At 36.4% G+C, this 21,550-nt stretch overlaps 1 long non-coding RNA gene across 14 annotated transcripts in view; it reads left to right on the top strand.

The window, feature by feature from the left end:
• Positions 1 to 7,819: 7,819 nt before the first annotated feature.
• The window catches only part of LOC125258031, a 156,897-nt gene continuing 143,166 nt past the window's right edge, over positions 7,820 to 21,550 (top strand). For all 14 annotated transcript variants that reach the window (XR_007182511.1, XR_007182509.1, XR_007182510.1 and 11 more), the window contains exons 1-2: positions 7,820 to 7,881; positions 9,379 to 9,477. This is a non-coding gene — a long non-coding RNA (uncharacterized LOC125258031). The remainder of the gene's footprint in view (positions 7,882 to 9,378; positions 9,478 to 21,550) is intronic.

The following is a 21,550-nucleotide window of genomic DNA, read 5'->3' as shown; positions in this document are numbered from 1 at the left end:
AAAATCTAGTGGTCGGTACTGAAACCACCAAAAGTGCACAATACTCAATACCAGGGTAAAAATATATAAAAATACAAATAAAACAATGCTAGGCTATATTTTTTTTTTTTCCAGGTAGGTCTAATAGTAGGCTAGTAAGTAAAAATACCACAACTGAATAGTCAAATATAAAACTTTGCATAGTCATAACTGAATAAATTAAATATAGCTTAATCCTTAATACAGCTTTTCTTTTGTTGTGTGATTGTCATTTATAATACAGACAGCCAATAGTAGACAGTAGCATGTTTTAAAGGCTGCTGTCAGTGTCACTAAGACCTAATGGACGGAGACAATATGATGTTACACATGCTGTTCACATTCACATAACCAACGCGAATATACGCCAAGACGGGCATTTTGACATAGCTGTGTGTGTATTTGAACGTTTCTGAGTAATAAACCTTGAAAATTTGACACTCGCGAGAGGCGGCTATGTGTGTGCGCTTTGGTTGAGAGAGCACTGACTGAAGACCGTTTCCCAGAGAGCGCGCGTTTTTTTTCCTCCCTAGGACATAGCTTACATTTTACCGTAATGTTCTTGCCTACTTGTGTCAAAAAAAGTGAAGTAACTGGAATATTTCCATTCTGCAAAACAGCCACTCGCTTCTGCCGACATCTTGTGACAATAGTGCAGCCAACTGGTGCGAAATTGCGAACTCACGCGCAACTGCACCACAGCTAACGATTTTAAAGAGGCAGCGTTCACTTACCTTTAGACGACAAATATAGATTTTAAATTCAATATTGATTTAAGCAGAACTGTTGAACTAATTTACAGTAGCCTATGTAACGCAATTACATTATAAGTTACTGTAATTAAATTACCTAAAAATTAACAGTAATCCCTTGCTTTACTTTTTCAGTTGATAGGCCTAAGTAATTTAATTACAGTAACGCGTTACACCCAACACTGGTTAGTCCACTTTTAAATAAACTTTTCCTGATAATTTACTCACCCCCATGTCATCCAAGATGTTCATGTCTTTCTTTCGTCAGTCGAAAATAATTAAAGTTTTTGATGAAAACATTCCAGGATTATTCTCCTTATAGTGGACTTCAATGGCCTCCAGGTGGTTGAAGGTCAAAATTACAGTCACTGTTCTTTCAATGCAGCTTCAAAGGGCTTTAAACGATATCAGACAAGGAATAAGGGTCTTATCTAGCGGAACGATTGGTCATTTTCGAAAAAAATACAACTGTATATACTTTATAAACACAAAATATCGCCTTGAACGTACTTCCGCTTTTAGCATTCTTCAAAACGCTTACGCTGTATGAATGCGGCACCAGTTTCGTTTTTTTTCCGTAAGTAGAATAGGGAAGGCGTAGGACATGCAGCGTAGGACATACAGCGCTAAACTGTAATTTTGACCTTCAAGGAGGACTGTCTGGAGGCCATTGAAGTCCACTATAAGGAGAATAATCCTGGAATGTTTTCATCAAAAAACTTAATTTCTTTTCGACTGACGAAAGAAAGACATGAACATCTTGAATGACATGGGGGTGAGTAAATTATCAGGAAAAGTTTATTTAAAAGTGGACTAATCCTTTAAGGGTTAAAGGAAATGTCTATGTACTTAACAAGAACAGTGTATAAGAATGTCAACAATGAACAAAAAAGAAAAAAAAAAAATTCTTTCAAAATATCTTCTTTTGTGATTCCACAGAAGAAAGACAGTCATACATTGGAATAACATGATAACAGAATTTTCCTTTTGGGGTTAACTATCCCTTTAAGTATATCCATGTTCTCCCTACTTTATTAACTCATTCAGAAAAGGATGATCAGGTGACTGTTTTGAGACCTGCACCACTTTCCACTCATGCTTTGTGACTCCTCACTGTTTTTTTCTCTCAATCTTTCCACGATGTAGAGCATGTCTCACGTTCCCCCCTCTGTTTCGCACCTGATTCCTCCGTCATTCCGCACATCAGTTTATCCCCTTATGCTTTTGATGACACGGGACAACATTCAAGGGAAAAGAAGCTTGCCTGTGCATCTGTGTTAGTTTTCTATAAAGCCGCCATTTACATATCCAAATATAAGCATGGGGCGCATGAGTTTTTGCAGTGGAAACATTAAGAAGCAATATTTATAGGATGTGGCTGGGATATCAGTCGAGAGGTGGTTGATAGCATGGCGCTTGACAGCTGTCGCTAGCAGCTTCGCAGAGCTCATCAGGAAACCGGCACTGCCTGCCCGCTCTGTCAGAGAAGTTTAGAGTGTCGTGCTGAGCTGGAGAGGTTCAGGGAGCCGAGCTCAGTGTGAAGGAAGTGCACCGACTCCTCCAACCCTCCATCTCATGCTCTGTCACATCAAGAACCCTCTCTGCTGTCTGGCCCCTCTGGATCGCCTGTCCAAAATCTGCCAAAACTCAGCCTCTGCCTCTCCTTTTCCTTATCGCTGTTGATGAGTGTCACACCGGTCAGGGCCTAACTGCTTCCTGTTGAGCTCTGCATGTATTTGTGCATGTGGATGCTACTCCACGACCTGATTTATTGTTTTTGATAGTGTTTTGGACAGAAGCATCAGCATGCTTCCTTTAAGTTCATTACCCGCCATGTTTAAATTATCAGTGCGGCCACTGATAACACTGTTTACACACTAAAAAAATATAACATATAAATTAACTGATTTTATTCAAGGCAAAAAAAGTATGTTGAATACATTTACGTAATTTAATAGTGTATATCGGTCAAGTTACACAAATATAATTTGTTCATGTAACTTCAACATGATGAAATTAAGTCATTTTAAGTGACAATTAAGCAGTCTCAAAGAAAAATTTGGGAGGTTCTGACATCATCCATCCATCCATCCACCCTCCCACCCATCCATCCATCCATCCATCCATCCATCCATCCATCCATCCATCCATCCATCCATCTATCCATCCATCATGTTCTTTCATTCAATTCAACTTCATATATGTGTTATGTGACTTAACCATTAGACTGTACTAGGTAGTCAACAGCCTGTTAGCTAACAATAGTGCACACACTAGCATGTGAAATGTTAAAGGGTTAGTTCACCCAAAAATGATAATTCTGTCATTAATTACTCACCCTCATGTCGTTCCACACGCGTAAGACCTTCGTTCATCTTCGGAAAATAAATTAAGATATTTTTGATAAAATCCAGTGGCTTAGTGAGGCCTCCATTGCCAGCAAGTTAATTAACAGTTTCAAATGCCCGGAAAGCTACTAAAAACATATTTAAAACAGTTCATGTGACTACAGTGGTTCAACCTCAATGCTATGAAGCGACGAGAATACTTTTTGTGCGCTAAAAAAACAAAATAATGACTTTATTCAACATTCTAGGGATGGGTGATTTCAAAACACTGCTTTATGAAGCTTCAAAGCTTTACAATTGTCACAAACTTTACAAACTGCCAAAGTCACACCCCACAGTGGTGAACCATTGAAATTTCGAAACACTTATGACATAACAAAACCTCGTTTACAAAAATCATGTCACTTTGGCAGTTTGATACATGCTCCAAACCACTGATTCAAAACAAAAGATTCGTAAAACTTCGAAGCTTCATGAAGCAGTGTTTTGAAATTGGCTATCACTAGATATTGTTGAATAAAGTCATTATTTTGTTTTTTTCCGGCGCACAAAAAGTATTCTCGTCGCTTCATAACATTAAGGTTATTAACGAAGGTCTTGCGGGTGTGGAACGACATGACGGTGAGTGATTAATAACAGAATTTTCATTTTTGGGTGAACTAACCCTTTAACTTTCAGCGCAAAGTAGCAATTGAATGTGAAGTCCCAGTCCACAGCCTAAGCAAATTAAAAAAATAAATAAATAAAACATTCTAATAATTCCAATATAAGTGAACACTGAACACTATTAAACACTATCAAGTGTCCCCCATTTTCATCTTACTGCAAAACACATAAAATAACATCTAATTTTTTAACATTTTCTCTCTTGATCCAGCTATATGCAATGCATGCTGGGAAGGGATTAAGTAAACTTATATTTAAGTGGATTGAACACAATGAAATTAATTAGGACAAAATGTGTAGGAATTGTGTTGCTTTAGCTCATTTTAATTAAGTAATTTGAACAAGCAGCAAAAATCATTTTTTCAGTGCAGTATTAAGCATCACTGTATCAACCTAAATACAAGAAAACTATATTTTATTGGTTAAATTAGGTAGAACTAGCTCTTTAAGGTAGCAATTGCACTTTTTACAGTGCTGTAACAGTTGAGATTTGTTGTCAGGTAAAGCATTTGGAACCATACTTTTACTGCATTTAATCATTTTAATTTCTATGTAATTTTAAATTGTACAAATTAACATTAATAACAGTATTTCAACCAACATTATTTAACAATATGAATACAGTATTTACAAATGAACTTGACCTAGATTAATTTTATTTCAAGTAATGAAAATGTTTTTTTAATGTTTTAGTTTAGTTATTGATAACCCTGGTCTGGATATTTGATGAATCACCACTGCTATGTTTGCTAAGTATTGCTATACATGGAATTGATGTATTTATGAATGGCAAATAGAGAATAGATTTTGAGAATAAGGTGGAATCAACAGTATAATAAGCCTAATTAAAATACAAAGAGTACGTTTTCATGCTTCAAACAATGATTTAATCGAAACACGCTATATCAGTGCAGATAGCACCTGGTCAAACTAGATTGCAGGTGGTTAGTGAATAAGATGCAAGATTCACTAAACAGCTGTCCCACATAAGTTTGCCTCATTGTGTACTAAAAATAATGACTATAGAGACACAAGTCATATATGTTGTTTTCGTGGGGCGTTTGTGCTCTGTGTGCGGTTCAACCCCAATTCCGCTGCACTCCAGGTGTGTGGTTGAACGCCCGCCCCCCGGTGAGTGACAGTGTGACAATAATGATGCAGGAAGGAGGGGAGTGAGACACGGGCCACACAGAATTAACAGCATAAAGAATGCCCTACTCACTACATAGTAATTATGGAGCTCACCAGGGGGTTCTGAGGAGAAAAGAAAGAGAAAGAAAGGGGAAAAAACTATACAAACTATACAATGCAGATTGGGAGATTCATTAAGACTTTCTCATTAGAGCCCCATTACCTTTGAAACTCTAACAAAGCCACAGAGGTGCCATTAGGAGCAGAATAGTGTCTGGAACAATTTTAGTCAGCTTTTCACAAGAACATCTAATGGCTCCTTATAAATGTCTCACGCAAATTGCGGGCATCTTTTGAAAGAGTGTGTGTTGTTTTTTACAGCTTAAATGCACCACTGCTAAGTATATTTTAAGCATTGTTGCTAATTTTAGTCATTTTGAGGGAAAAAACTAAACAAAACAATGTTAGATGTATATTTGTACTGCACATGTTTTCAAAAGTGAAATCTAGGGTTGAAATATGGGCTGTTTAGGTCTCAAAGCGAATTTAAGAATTGAAAGGCTGCACGTTGCACTTAATATTCTCTGTGGCCTCTCGTTCACAGTCCAAAGCCAGAGGACCTATGAAGGCTCAGGTGGAAGATCTGAGGAAACAGCTCAAGGCCAAGAGCAGGATTATTCAAAGTCTGAAAGAGGAAATTAAGACTCCTTTGTTCCAGAATGCACAAAAGAAGAATGAGGTACGGAGATGACAAAATCCCTTTCCCCCATCCTCTTTGATTGAACAGAAACAACTTTTAGATGCCGTTGAATTTTAACAATATTGTGTGCTGATTGCACTCTAAGCCTTACATGTGTTGTGTATTAGGCGTCGCTTTCGTTCTGCGACAAGAGGCAAATATTGTGAACCCTGAAGGCTTGAAATGCATCTAAGCTGAGACTTGCGTTTACTGCCTCCTACCCCTCCATTTGAGGTGTCACCAAATTAAAACCACTGCTGTTTTATCATCTGTGGGTTATGTCTTTACAAATTGATGGTTGCGGTAAGACTACAAAACAGTGTGTTTTTGCCACACATGGCACAGCCTCCAATATCAAGCATGTGCACTTGAAGATATATTCTTAGATGAAAAATTGATACTTGATACTTTTGGCCATTCAGAGAAAAGCAAATGTGTCATATGATGACCAGTCAGAATTTCTCCCATAAACACTATAAAACGCTATAGGTATAAAATAAAAAAACATATTTTTTCTTAAAGGGTTAGTTCAACCAAAAATGAAAATTGTGTCATTTATTACTTACCCTCATGCCGTTCTACACCCGTAAGACCTTAGTTAATCTTCGGAACTCAAATTAAGATATTTTTGTTGAAATCTGATAGCTCCATGAGGCCTGCATAGCCAGCAATGTCATTTCCTCTCTCAAGATCCATTAATGTACTAAAAACACATCTAAATCAGTTCATGTGAGTACAGTGGTTCAATAGTAATATTATAAAGCGACGAGAATATTTTTGGTGCGCCAAAAAAACAAAATAACGATTTATATAGTGATGGCCGATTTCAAAACACTGCTTCAGGAAGCTTTTATGAATCAGCATGTCGAATCAGCTGTTCAGAGCGTCAAAGTCACGTGATTTCAGCAGTTTGGCTGTTTGACACACGTTCCGAATCATGATTTGATACGCTGATTCATTTATGCTAAAGCAGTGTTTTGAAATCGGCTGTCACAATATAAGTCGTTGTTTTTTTGGTGCTCCACAAATATTCTCGTTGCTTTATAATATTAATATTGAACCACTGTACTCACATGAACTGATTTAAATATGTTTTTAGTACATTAATGGATCTTAAGAGAAGAAATGTCATTGCTCCCTTTGCAGGCCTCACAGAGCCATCGGATTTCAACTAAAATATCTTAATTTGAGTTCCGAAGATTAACGAAGGTCTTACGGGTGTGGAACGGCATGAGTGTAAGTAATAAATCAGAATTTTCATTTTTGGGTGAACTAACCCTTTAACATATCACAATAAGTGACCATTTAGGTTTAAATGATTTCACTGCTTTGAATACTTACGATATTTTTTGTTCTCAGGTGAAAATAAACCCTACTTTTAATATTTCTAATAAAAAAATAATATAAATATATTATACCATAAATATTTTTTTTTAAATAATGTTATATTTATTAATAGGCCTATATCTCCGATGTATCGGCCAACAATCGGTATAGGCTGAAAAAAAGCTTTTATTGTCACTATCGGCTATTATCACTGATTGGTTCATACTGCAACTCTACAACTCAAGAAAATATCTACTGTGTTGAATTTAGTTAACGCGACAATAACGCATAAACATTTAAAAATAGCGACGTTAAAGCAGGCTCTTTTTGATCCTATGAATCACCCGTAGTTAAAGTCAGGGTTGCCAGGTCTGCGTTTTTTTTCTTTTCTTTTTCTACACCAAACTATTTGTAGCGCCTCCCATCCAATAATCATAAAGAGCGTTGTGCTTAGTTACTTCTGAAACAAAGTCTCATTTATCATATTCTGTCCATTTTTATTATGAAATTCAAACAGTAGCCTAAATGGCGTTTTGACGCTCTTAAATGTGACGTGACAGATAGTGCCTCAGCTCAAGCAGCATCGCGGAGCGCGAGGCTTTTCTTCCACATTAATAAAAGTTATATCTCGAAAAACATGCATGAACATCAAAAGGTATGTTGAAAGATACTGTGCAACTTACCGGAATTTATCATGTCTCATGTAAGCCATGGCCGCCATATTGAAGGGTCGTTCCAAAACGAAGTGCTCAAAACTGGCCACTTCAAAGGGCCCTTTGGAATGAAGGATTTCGAAGGGAACAACTGATGGACACTTCGGGCCCCCATGATCCTTTGCACAGGGAAGTTTGACGTCACAGAATGGGTACAGGAGGCTAGGAGTTCGATTTTAACTATAAAGGTATGTATAATATTTTTATGTACTACTGTAATATTTATACGAGTTAGATTTGGTACATTATTATGGTCAAAACGACATTGTACTTCAACAAAAAAACTTTACAGCTCCCTTTATCAGTCCATTCAAATGTTTAAAATACATTTATACAATATAGCCTACATGCGATAAACCTAAAATAAATAAATAAATAAATAAACTAACGTTAAATAAAGGGCGCAGCTTGCACAATCTACTCCTCCTTGATTGTCTCGTTAAGATGACGCAGAAGTGCGTTCCAAAAAAAGAGTTTTTTTGACCCCTACACCCTTCATCCCTTCGAAGCTCTCACTCCGGAGGGTAAACCCTTTGAAGGGATTAGGGCATAGGGATGAGCCCTTCCGAATGGAACGCAGGGTGAATCTGTGTTTCAACCACGGAAAGACGTCAATAAAACAGCTTGTCAACAATAGGTCACATAAAGTCACATTTACCTCAGGAATGTTTTCCAATGTTGACAGTTCCTTATTTAGCAATAAAAAAAACACTAAAAAGGAGCTTATTTACTATTAATTATATGTTTGAATACATTTTCCATGAAGACAAGTGCTTATGAAAGAGTTTCAGTGCAAACATTTCAGGTTTTATTTAAATGTAATTATTATATCTGAAAATAAATACATTTAATTAGCTATAAGTTAGCTGAATATAATGTTGTTATTGCAACCTCTAATATTATAGTGTACCAAATGAAAGGGTTTCCTGTATAGTTTGCAGCATTATTTGGGAGAGATTTTCCTTAAAAAAAAAAATCAAACTATCTATATCTGCATCGGCCGATATCATTCTGAATATTCAGCTATTGGTATCGGCAGAGAAATTTAGTATCAGTGCATCTCTGTATATTCTCTATTGAAATTCTTCAAACAAACATATTTTCTTGGAAATATTTTTTACATAGTAACCATTTATCTTTGTAAAATATCACTCAATATCAAAATTTTGTCAACATCACTTTTCATCTTTTTAGTCTTTTGTAATATCTTTAATGACATCATTCTCCTGGAAATGACCATTCTGACATCATTCTGGACATCACTCTCCCTCTAAATTATTTCAAAATGTTGATATTTAGATGGTGCAGCCACCGTCTAAATTTGTATGTTCTGTAGATTCTCGAAATGCAGAATATAATGCAGATCATCGGTAGAAATGTCACCATTGGATACTGGGGATGAAGATGCTGCAGGCGGGCAGGATGATGCGACGGTTAATTTGTGTTCCTCCCAGAGGAACACGGCTGCTTAAACCCTTACCTTCCTCCTCTCCATCATTATAAGTCTACTCCAATCCAGCAGAAGAGTCTGATTCCTCATACAAGGTCCTTTGTAATCAAGCAAATGGCAGACAAATGGCAGCTCACCCTGTTCCGAGCCTGAAGATGCACTGACGGATGTCTACTGATTTGAATATTTCTGTTTGATGTGACGTGTGTGTGTGTGTGTGTGTGTGACTTGACAGGGGCAGCAGGAGGTGGTACGTGTAAGAAAGAACAGGAAGTGAAGCATTTGACCATTGCAAGAGGGCCTGCAAGAGAAGATACACACACTTTGGGAATAGGTGAGTGTGTAAAAGCAAATACAGCCATCATCCTTATAACCTTTAGCTGTATTACACAGAGTGACATTAATTTGCCGCACATCCAAAAAATGAGGTTTTTAATGAGAAACTCACAGCAGGGTCACTGATTGGCTATGATCATAAGCAGTGAATAGAGCTCCTTACAATGCACTCGATTTTTATGCCCAGTACTTAAAAAAAAATCTCTTTTTTCCCGACGCAGAGCCAGAAATTGAAATGGTGTTATACTCAATAAACCAGTATGATGAGAAGTGAATTAGCCTATCAGGACAATGATATTGTCACTTCTGTGTGTGAAGGTGTTGCAAGTACTGTAGCTTTTACAGATGAATCTCAGTGCGGCTCAGCAGTTGTCTGCTAAGCAAGAAGAAAAGGTTTTATGATACAGCCGTCACCTGCAGGGATATATCAACTGGATATTAAGGAGCCTTTTTCCCTTTAATTCAATTTCAGCACAGCACCTCTGACATATAATCTTTAATTGAGGATGGATTTATCACTATGTTTCCAAAAGCACTGAGATAAACATTCTGATATGGCCTCTGGACAGTAATGAGGGCATCAGGATTGGGCATGGAAGGAATTATGGTTATGCAACTTCCTGTGACCTCATCAGTCAGGACACATCTTTGAGTAACACGGACGTAGATGATGCGCTTTGAACAAACAGATCGAAATGAGTCTCACGTCTTTCTCTCGTATATGGTGTGACTCGAGCAGCGCGGGGTAATGATTTTTATGTGGTTTAGGAAAGTGATTCACAATGCTGTTACTTTAGATAATGTTTTCAGACATTATGATGAAGCCAAAATGCAGAACGTCTCACCTCCTGTAACAAATAAGAATGAGGGAAAAGCTGTTACAACCAAATTTGTCTATCTATCTATCTATCTATCTATCTATCTATCTATCTATCTATCTATCTATCTATCTATCTGTCTGTCTGTCTGTCTGTCTGTCTGTCTGTCTGTCTGTCTGTCTGTCTATCTATCTATCTATCTGTCTGTCTGTCTGTCTATAATCTATCTATCTATCTATCTATCTATCTATCTATCTATCTATCTGTCTGTCTGTCTGTCTGTAATCTATCTGTCTATCTATCTATCTATCTATCTATCTATCTATCTATCTATCTATCTATCTATCTGTCTGTCTGTCTGTCTATAATCTATCTATCTATCTAACTATCTATCTGTCTGTCTGTCTGTCTGTCTGTCTATAATCTATCTATCTATCTATCTATCTATCTATCTATCTATCTATCTATCTATCTATCTATCTATCTATCTATCTATCTGTCTGTCTGTCTGTCTGTCTGTCTGTAATCTATCTGTCTGTCGTCTGTCTATAATCTATCTATCTATCTATCTGTCTGTCTGTCTGTCTGTCTGTCTGTCTGTCTGTAATCTATCTGTCTGTCTGTCTATAATCTCTGTCTGTCTGTCGTCTGTCTATAATCTATCTGTCTGTCTGTCTATAATCTATCTGTCTGTCTGTCTATAATCTATCTATCTATCTATCTGTCTGTCTGTCTGTCTGTCTGTCTATCTATCTATCTGTCTGTCTGTCGTCTGATTATAATCTATCTATCTATCTATCTATATGTCTGTCTGTCTGTCTATAATCTATCTGTCTGTCTGTTGTCTGTCTATAATCTATCTATCTATCTATCTGTCTGTCTGTCTGTCTGTCTGTCTGTCTATAATCTATCTATCTATCTATCTTTCTGTCTGTCTGTCTGTCTGTCTGTCTGTCTATAATCTATCTATCTATCTATCTTTCTGTCTGTATGTCGTCTGATTATTATCTATCTATCTATCTATCTATCTATCTATCTGTCTGTCTGTCTGTCTGTCTATAATCTATCTATCTGTCTGTCTGTCATCTGTCTATAATCTATCTATCTGTCTGTCTATCTAACTATCTATCTGTCTGTCTGTCGTCTGTCTATAATCTATCTGTCTGTTGTCTGTCTATAATCTATCTGTCTGTCTATCAATCTATCTATCTATCTATCTATCTATCTATCTATCTATCTATCTATCTATCTATCTATCTATCTATCTATCTATCTATCGTCTGTCTAATCTATCTATCTATCTATCTATCTATCTATCTATCTATCTATCTGTCTGTCTGTCTGTCTATAATCTGTCTGTCTGTCTGTCTGTCTATAATCTATCTATCTATCTGCCTGTCTATAATCTATCTATCTATCTGTCGATCTGTCGATCTGTCTGTCTGTCTATCTATCTATCTATCTATCTATCTATCTATCTATCTGTATGTCTATAATCTGTCTGTCTGTCTGTCTGTCTGTTGTCTGTCTATAATCTATCTATCTATCTATCTATCTATCTATCTATCTATCTATCTATCTATCTATCTATCTATCTATCTATCTATCTGTCTGTCTGTCTGTCTGTATATAATCTATCTATCTATCTATCTATCTATCTGTCTGTCTGTCTGTCTGTCTGTCTGTTATCTATCTATCTATCTATCTATCTATCTATCTATCTATCTATCTATCTATCTGTCTGTCTGTCTGTCTGTCTGTCTGTCTATATCTATCTATCTATCTATCTATCTATCTATCTATCTATCTATCTATCTATCTATCTATCTATCTATCTATCTATCTATCTATCTGTCTGTCTGTCTGTCTGTCTGTCTGTCTGTCTGTCTGTCTATAATCTATCTATCTGTCTGTCTGTCATCTGTCTATAATCTATCTATCTATCTGTCTGTCTATCTAACTATCTATCTGTCTGTCTGTCGTCTGTCTATAATCTATCTGTCTGTTGTCTGTCTATAATCTATCTGTCTGTCTATCAATCTATCTATCTATCTATCTATCTATCTATCTATCTATCTATCTATCTATCTATCTATCGTCTGTCTAATCTATCTATCTATCTATCTATCTATCTATCTATCTGTCTGTCTGTCTGTCTATAATCTGTCTGTCTGTCTGTCTGTCTATAATCTATCTATCTATCTGCCTGTCTATAATCTATCTATCTATCTGTCGATCTGTCGATCTGTCTGTCTGTCTGTCTATCTATCTATCTATCTATCTATCTATCTATCTATCTATCTATCTGTATGTCTATAATCTGTCTGTCTGTCTGTCTGTCTGTCTGTTGTCTGTCTATAATCTATCTATCTATCTATCTATCTATCTATCTATCTATCTATCTATCTATCTATCTATCTATCTGTCTGTCTGTCTGTCTGTATATAATCTATCTATCTATCTATCTATCTATCTATCTATCTATCTGTCTGTCTGTCTGTCTGTCTATCTATCTATCTATCTATCTATCTATCTATCTATCTATCTATCTATCTATCTATCTATCTATCTATCTATATCTGTCTGTCTGTCTATAATCTATATCTATCTATCTATCTATCTATCTATCTATCTATCTATCTATCTATCTATCTATCTATCTATCTATCTATCTATCTGTCTGTCTTACATTTAACAAACCCTTTCTATGTGCAAATTACAGTGTATATTATACTATATTACTATACTACATTTTAAAATAAATTTTTGAAAATCTATTTGGCTCAAAATGTGGCCCCTCAGTTTGAACATGATGTTTCTACATGAGTTTCTAAAACAGTGCTTTCATTCAGAATAACGAACAGTTATTTGCATACAGACAGAGTCATTAAACGTTTGAATCATTTTAAATCAGTAATCATGCGTATAGTGCAGTTATTTGATCGCTACTGCAAATGATTTGTTCAACAGAGTATGTGATTCGCACCATGCCTGCCCTTTCATAGGAGACAGGGTTGTGTCTTTTAGCTTAGGGAGTGCTGATAGAGCCAAGCAGATTTGTTTCAGCTGTTAATACCAATCAGGTCAACACTTTGAATGGATGAGTTTTATTCCCCGAGTGTCCTTGAATGCCAGTAAAACTTTAAAAATGCATTAAAAACAAATTTGTGCGGCATGGGGTTCAAACCAATTGCATGGCTCGCTCTGCTACGGTCCCTGGTGGTGCTTCTGCCAGAATTTCCACTTGCAGCGTTTTTCGCTTTTCTGCAAAGGTGATTTTATTTGTTTCTCTTGTTTATTTATTTACTTACAGGGTTAATTCTTTTTCAGATGCTCCATATAGCGAACAATAAAGGAATAAGCTCTTTTTCTGTATCCAGAACCAAGATCACATCTGATTACGCATTCATATTGCCGCCGAAGCGTGCAGATTACTCACAGAAGTATTGATTTTCAAGCAGTAGCGGTACTATCTGTCTGCATATTAATATGAAAGTCTTGTCTTTCTCCCCATGTTTAATTTCTTTATATCTTCATAATTGATTAATGTTCTTTTGTGAGGAAGGAATGAATAATTTATAAGCCCAATAGCCTCCGGCTAATGAGAAAATGCTTAATTTCACTGAATGTGTCTGTGTTTTAAGAGCCCCACTGCTGTTGATACTTCAGACGAACACTCTTGCAACCTTCTGGAATAAGAAGCGAGCTGGCAACGGGATAATTATGTCTAACTGGCATAATGGTAATGAAAGATTGAAGAGATCTTGTTGAGAGAAAGCACCTGATTGTTAGCATCTGTTTTACAGATTCGATGAATGCATTTTTAATTGTCTCTACTCCCCGACAGCCTGGCTGGCGGATTCCCATTGAAAACGTGCCAGCTACAAAATGAAGCAAATTGAATGAACAGCACTTATCGTTAACAAGGAGCGTAATTAAATATGCAGATAGGTGCAATAATATCATTAACCTCGTGGACTAGGGCTGCGCGTTCATATTCTCCTTGATTCTGCACGTGCTGATCAAAGGGGCCACGAGTGCTCGTTGGAAATTTGCCAACAAGATGTTTCGCATTTGTCGCCGCATTAACGTCTGCATTTTAATGAACTCGGGATTTCGCTAATGACTGTATTATGTGCTAAGCCTGATATCCACACTTCACCGCTGCGAATTATCAAAGCAAAAGTGCGGCGTCAAATTCCAGATACATATTTTCCCATCCAAGTGTCAAGCTGTCAGAACAAATATTTATCTGCTGAAACGCATTTCTGCATCTGTTTGCCTGGCACTGATGCTAAAGTGGAGAGGTGCCGCCTCTGCTAATTACCTCATAATGTGGCATATTGTGATAAGCTACCAGGCGACTGAGGTGTTTACCCACCGAATCTTGACACCGTGCCAACTAGTGCTGGCTGGCATCGCCACGCTCCCCTCCTCCACCTGCGCTGCACAGGCGACACAGATGCCCTCTTAAGAGGCAGAGAAAAACCTCACTTGTGTTTGCTAAGGTCTCTAATGTGCACGGCAGGGAGAGCTAATTGTATTTGCATCTAAATGGGAGTTGTAATTCTCATCAAGCGCAGATGGAGGCTGAAGCGCCATGTGTCTTTATAAGGGCAAGATTCTGTGACAAAGCCCCCTCTTCTTCCAGATTACAGTGGCACCATGACCATATTTATTCTATTAACTAGCAGCCAGCTTAGATTTCTATTTTTGCTCTTTCAAGCGAGCTAGACCAGCCTCTTGTTTCGGATAATGCTTCACCACAGCTTTAAGCGCCATGTGTTGTTTCGCCTTCTCAGGATTTTTGTTGCAGCGCACGTTTAGATGTGAACGTTTACATCTTTTTGTGTTTTTCTTTCAACATTACTGTTTTGACAGCATTGTAAAACTGTTGAGTAAGGTGTATATGTTGAGGATGAACGGCCTGTGGTGCGTGGATGAGGTTATTTAATATGGCTGAAGTGGCCTGTGTTTATGTAAAGATTAAGGGTAAATGGCCTCTAATTGTGCGATTTATTTCCTTTAGTTTTGCTGAGTGATTGTTATTGCATCTGAGTATATGAAAGAGACAGTGTTCCTAGTTGGAGCGGTGGTCAGAAAGCTCCTCGGCAAAATGTAGAGCTGTTTTTTGAACCTAACCGCAGCATTTGACATTTATTATGAATGTGGGATTGAGACAAGATGCCTTTGTTGCTTACAGAGGTGGAGAAAGCCCATTCCGTGTTCGCATAAGATGGAGGATGAATTTCCGTTGCGGTAAATGCATCACAGTCCTCTATACGTTCCTGGCATGACACATGAAATGTGGTGTGAGAACCGCAGGCATCTACTTAAAGAGACAGTGGTATTAAGGGGAACCCAGACTTAGATTTATGCTTAGCAGGAACTCGTCGTGACTCGTGCCAAATGTTTCATTTGCAGTGACACTGAGTACAGTAGACAAAACACATGACATGTTTACAGCTTTGAGGTTTTCCAATTAAACACATTTGGAAATTGGTTTTGGTTTTTATTTGTGCACAGTGTTTTGTCTTAGTGTTGATTTTTGGTCTGACCAAAGAAACCCTGCCTTTACAAAAAATGTGTTTTATTTTTTATTTTTTATTTAAATATGGCTATTGAAAAATGAATTTCTATTGAATATTTTTGGAGAAACATTTACTTTGATAATGTTATTCATTTAATTAATTTATTTAGCAAACATACTTGATGATAAATTATTTATTTAAAAAAAATGTGTCGTTTAAAATCATGTAAAGATAAAGATAGACAGAGTTGCCTTTTAACCCCCACACCCAGTTTGGGGCTAAAGTACTTGTATCACAGTAGTGATATATAGTGTGTATATATAGGGGCTATAAACGAATGCCATATGAGAATATATTAAACAGCAAGATATTTTATCTATTGCATAAAATGTAATTTAAGTATATACAAAATAAGCACATAAGCAAATGTTATAGCAATTTTGCTATAACATTTATCTAATCACCTTTGGTTTTTCATAATCTCTCAAATATTTTATAACTCCTGTTTTATTAAACTTTTGAATCTTGAAACTTAAGGCTGTGTTAAATTTGCAAATTAATATCCATTGTGATTGGATTTGATCAGTATGTGTGTCTATTTCCTTTAGAACAAATCTGTTCTCTCTTAATTCTAGAAAATAAGTGCAGTAAAGTTCTTCTGAACCTTCCTTTTTTTCTTTCTTTTTTTTTTATTTGGCCACATTTGGTCTTTTCAGCTACTTTTTTTTTTGCACTAATTCGACAGGTACTAAAAAACTTTTTAGTTTTAATCACCTTGAACAAATCTGAAAATTAATTATTTTTTATATTATTAATAATAGTAATTAAAACTATAAATGATGATTCAGGGATTTTAATTAGCGTAAAAAAATCAGAATTTTATGAATTTTTAAAAATCTCAAATGAATTTTAGATCAAATGACCTCAGATTTTTGTTATTGTACATGATTTTCTTGTGAAAAAGTAAAAATTTTTAGTGAATATAAACACGTTTAATGAAGTGCTGTGGTGGGTTTTGTTGTTGCTTAAAGAGAAAAAAAAAATCAAAAGAGACTTTGTTGTCCGTGTAGCCCCGTTGTACCCTATAGTCTTGTGTTTTGACCACAGGCTACATGAGTGTGAGTATGAGTGAAATTCTTCTATTTTTTTGTGTTCTTCTATGCTTTTTATGGAAATTTCAGTGTTTGTCTAGCTTGTTTTTCCAATTTTCTATGAAATATCTGCGTATCTTATCTGATATGACAATTCTCTATTAAAACAAATAAGTCTCCCATATGTGAAAACCTGTGGCTGCTGTACTGTCTTTCTCTCCATCATGATAATCCTCCCTCGAAAATCCTCAGGACAGTAAAATGCAAAGCAGCAGAAATGAAAGTTAGTTCAAAGTCATTAGAGCATATTAGTTGAGGTAAGCATGTTCCCAGAGGGCCTTTAAGATACAGAGTGATTAGGTGACGGCTTTCAAAACACTGTTGTTCCCTTGGATGGGAAATAAGAGAGAGAGAGAGAGAGAGATGGAGCGAGAGTTATGCTGCTTGTCCCGCTGCGCTTCCTCGGTTAAATCTTGAGGAGTTAGCAAGATTTAATCCCATTTCTGCCACCGCGTCTTCACTCACGGCCACTTTGCATAAGAAGTGTCCATTACGCACGCTAATGGGAAAGTGTGCTTTGAATTGAGCTAGGGGTCTTTGCATCAGACTCTAAAAAGCACACCAACACACAGCCCTAATGGGAGTACATTGCCATGAAAAGATAATTTATCAGATTTGCTGATTCACCAGTCCTGTGCCCTTGTCTGATTGTGTAAAATGATCCGGCCTCTAATTACAATCCATCCCATCAGAATTGCAAATAGTGGTGTCCGATTGGGGTGGGCGACAGTTTTGGGGAAGCGAAGGTAAAGGGGAGATAATAGATTCACTTTAAATGTCGTCATATCTCGGTAGAAGATGAAGTAGCATTCAGGAGATGTACATTAGTCTAAATGATTTACTCTCCTAACGAGTCTAATGTCTTCCTTTGATCGGATTATGCGGGTCGGACTTTGATTTATTTCAAGCTGCCTCTGAAAACATGCGGGTTACATTTGAATGCTTTCAGAATGCTTGACACCCGCTTTCTGTGCTGAGATCCAAAGTGAGATATTGTCTCTTACATGTGTGTTAATAAGCAACGTTTTGATCCCAAAGTCGATTGTGACTTTTAACGGGATAGTTCACCCCAAAATGAAAATGATGTCATCTTTTACTCGCCCTCAAGTTGTTCCGAACCTGTATAAATTTCTTTGTTCTGCTGAACACAAAGGAAGATATTTGGAAGAATGTTTGTAACCAAGCAGATCTTGTCCCCCTTTTATTACCATAGTAGGAAAAAAAAATACAATGGTAGTCAATGGGGGGCGAGACCTGCTTGGTTATAAACATTCTTCCAAATGTTCTTCCACACTATATTACCAAAAGTATTGGGACACCCCTCCAAATAATTGAATTCAGGTGTTCCAATCACTTCCATGTCCACAGGTGTATAAAATCAAGCACCTAGGCATGCAGACTACTTCTACAAACATTTGTGATAGAATGGGTCGCTCTCAGGAGCTCAGTGAATTCAAGCGTGGTACCGAGATAGGTTGCCACCTGTGCAATAAGTCCATTCGTGAAATTTCCTCACTACTAAATATTCCACGGTCAACTGTTTGTGGTATAACAAAGTGGAAGCAATTGGGAACAACAGCAACTCAGCCACGTGGTAGGCCACGTAAAATCACAGAGCGGGGTCAGCGCATGCTGAGGCACACAGTGGACAGAAGTCGACAACTTTCTGCAGAGTCAGTAGCTACACAACGGTACTTGCCTGACTGCATTGTGCCAAGTGTAAAGTTTGGTGGAGGGGGGATTATGGTGTGGGGTTGTTTTTCAGGGGTTGGGCTTGGCCCCTTAGTTCCAGTGAAAGGAACTCTTAATGCTTCAGCATACCAAGACATTTTGAACAATTTCATGCTCCCAAATTTGTGAGAACAGTTTGGGGATGGCCCCTTCCTGTTCCAACATGACTACGCACCAGTGCACAAAGCAAGGTCCATAAAGACATGGATGAGCGAGTTTGGTGTGGAGGAACTTGACTGGCCTGCACAGAGTCCTGACCTCAACCCGATAGAACACCTTTGGGATGAATTAGAGCAGAGACTGCGAGGCAACATCACTGCCTGACCTCACAAATGCGCTTCTAGAAGAATGGTCAAAACTTCCCATAAACACACTCCTAAACCTTGTGGAAAGCCTTCCCAGAAGAGTTGAGGCTGTTATAGCTGCAAAGGGTGGGCCAGCTCCATATTAAACCCTATGGATTAAGAATGGGATGTCATTAAAGTTCATGTGCACGTAAAGGCAGGCGTCCCAAAACTTTTGGCAATATAGTGTATCTTCCTTTGTGTTCAGCAGAAGAAAGAAATTCATACATGTGTGGAACAACTTGTAAATGATGACAGAATTTTAATTTTTGGGTAAACTATCCCTTTAATGTCAGCTTTTGGCCAATTTTAAGATTTAATGGTTTCAAAATTGTGCTGTTTTAATAGGGAAAAGGTGATTTATTGTTTCTAAATCACTAGGTTGGTAAATGTTTGGCAAACAAAGTCTCAAAAGACATGAACAAACTATTTAAGAGTGTTGTAGAAAAAATGCATCTTTTAAGTTTAATTTGTCACAGCTAGCCGTGACAGATAGAGTTAAATCTCACATTTTGAATAGCCTGGGGTGAACGTTTCAGGCTTGTATGTTCTTTGTGGATCTTCGTTTTCTCTGTTAGCTTGGTTACCATACTTAGCAGAAAGAGATGGCCTGGTCCCTTGGACCTAATGAGTCTTTTATACACTATACTCTGCACATAAATGTTTTAAAACTCTTGTCATAACATTCTCTAGCTTACACATGACAGCTGGTATCTGTTGCTGCATATCTGTCCTGAATATTTTATAACCACATCTCCAAACCCAGAAAAATCAAAACCAGAAAAGCTTTCCCTCCCTTTTTTTTTTTTTCTTAGGGCATATCAAAACACACTTTTTAAACTGAAATTGAATGACTAATTTTTAGTTAGTTTAGGATTTTGAAGTTGTAGGATTTCAGTTCTCAAGATAAATGATATTTTGATGGTCAGGATGAGATTATTATGGTTTTTCAAATTTAAAAGAGTATATTTAAAATAGTATGTGACAAAGTGAATAAAAAATATTTTCTAGGTCACTTATCAAATAAGTGAATTTGTGACTAACTGTGTGAACTCTGTTTAGCATTCAAAACAAAAGACATTGTCAAAATCATGATTATTATTTAATATATAATAATTATTTGTAATATTGGTAAAACTTTAAGGTTTCCTTAGTTAACATTAGTTAACTTCTTTAGTTAATATGAACTAAGAATTAACAATAATTCTACAGCATTTATTAATTTTAGTTCATGTTAATTTCAACATTTACTAATACATTATTAAAATCATTTTTGTGTTTGTTGACATTAGTTAATGCAGTGAACTAACATGAAGGACTGTATATATATATATATATATATATATATATATATATATATAATTAAAAGTACTAAGACATTGGCAAATTCATTTTAATTATTTAACATATAATAATTATATATTAAGAAATTAACAAATAATAATAATTTATAAAAATGCATGGTAATAAAAAAAAAAAAAAATATATATATATATATATATATATATATATATATATAGTAATAATATTAGTTATGGTTTATATATTTTATATATATATATATATATATATATATATATATCATATAAAATGTATGGTTTTAATTTAAATTTAACAATTAAAAAAATAATTTAAATAAAAAAAAAAAATGCATCTTAATCACTAATACTAATATATATATATATATATATATATATATATATATATATATATATATATATATATATATATAGTAATAATATTAGTTATGGTTTTAATTTAAATTTAACAATTAATATTATTAATATTATAAGAATTCATTATTATGATTCAAATAATTTTATCTGTCAGAACAATAAACAAAATTTGAATTGTCCATTATTGTGTGTAAGAAGGAGCTTTCTGCATCAGGCTTCTCACTCTTGACCTTGCACACATGGAAAAGGTTCACCATGGTAACCTGGATCTCCAGGCTTTGCGGTTAGTCCATCATCTCAGCCCTCTTCATGTAGTACTTTTATTGGCTGCACAATTGAAATGTCATGCTTGGCCAACAGAGGAGCCTGTAATTTTTAACGCGTGATTAAATTGTCCCTGCTAAATGGAAAACACTGCCTGACCAGACAACAAAATGGGGTGAAGAGAAGCACGGAGCTGCAGACAAACGGAGCAAATTCGGTGCTGTTTTTAAAGATGTGTGACAACGTTTTTTGCATATTTGGGCATAGGGAAAAAAGTGGCGCTGAGGCACGCGATCTGGCACATCAAAGCCTGAACATGTCACTGATGTAAGGAAATCAGGTTCAAATGAATATTAATGAGCGGAACAATTACCTCTGGGAAATGTTGTCTGCAGCTTAGCTTTACTAACATACACCTCACCTTTGGCTCGGTGGCATCAGAGACGGAATCCCCAGCAGGCATCTCTGCTCCAGCTGCTGCTATATTTGGATGTCATTTCTGCCCTCGCTCTCCATCAGTCTGTTTCTGCCTTCTCTCTCTCTCACTTTCTCCTCC

Source organism: Megalobrama amblycephala, linkage group LG22 (assembly GCF_018812025.1).
Source record: "Megalobrama amblycephala isolate DHTTF-2021 linkage group LG22, ASM1881202v1, whole genome shotgun sequence".
NCBI lineage: Eukaryota > Metazoa > Chordata > Actinopteri > Cypriniformes > Xenocyprididae > Megalobrama > Megalobrama amblycephala.
This window is presented reverse-complemented; position numbering and strand designations above follow the sequence as displayed.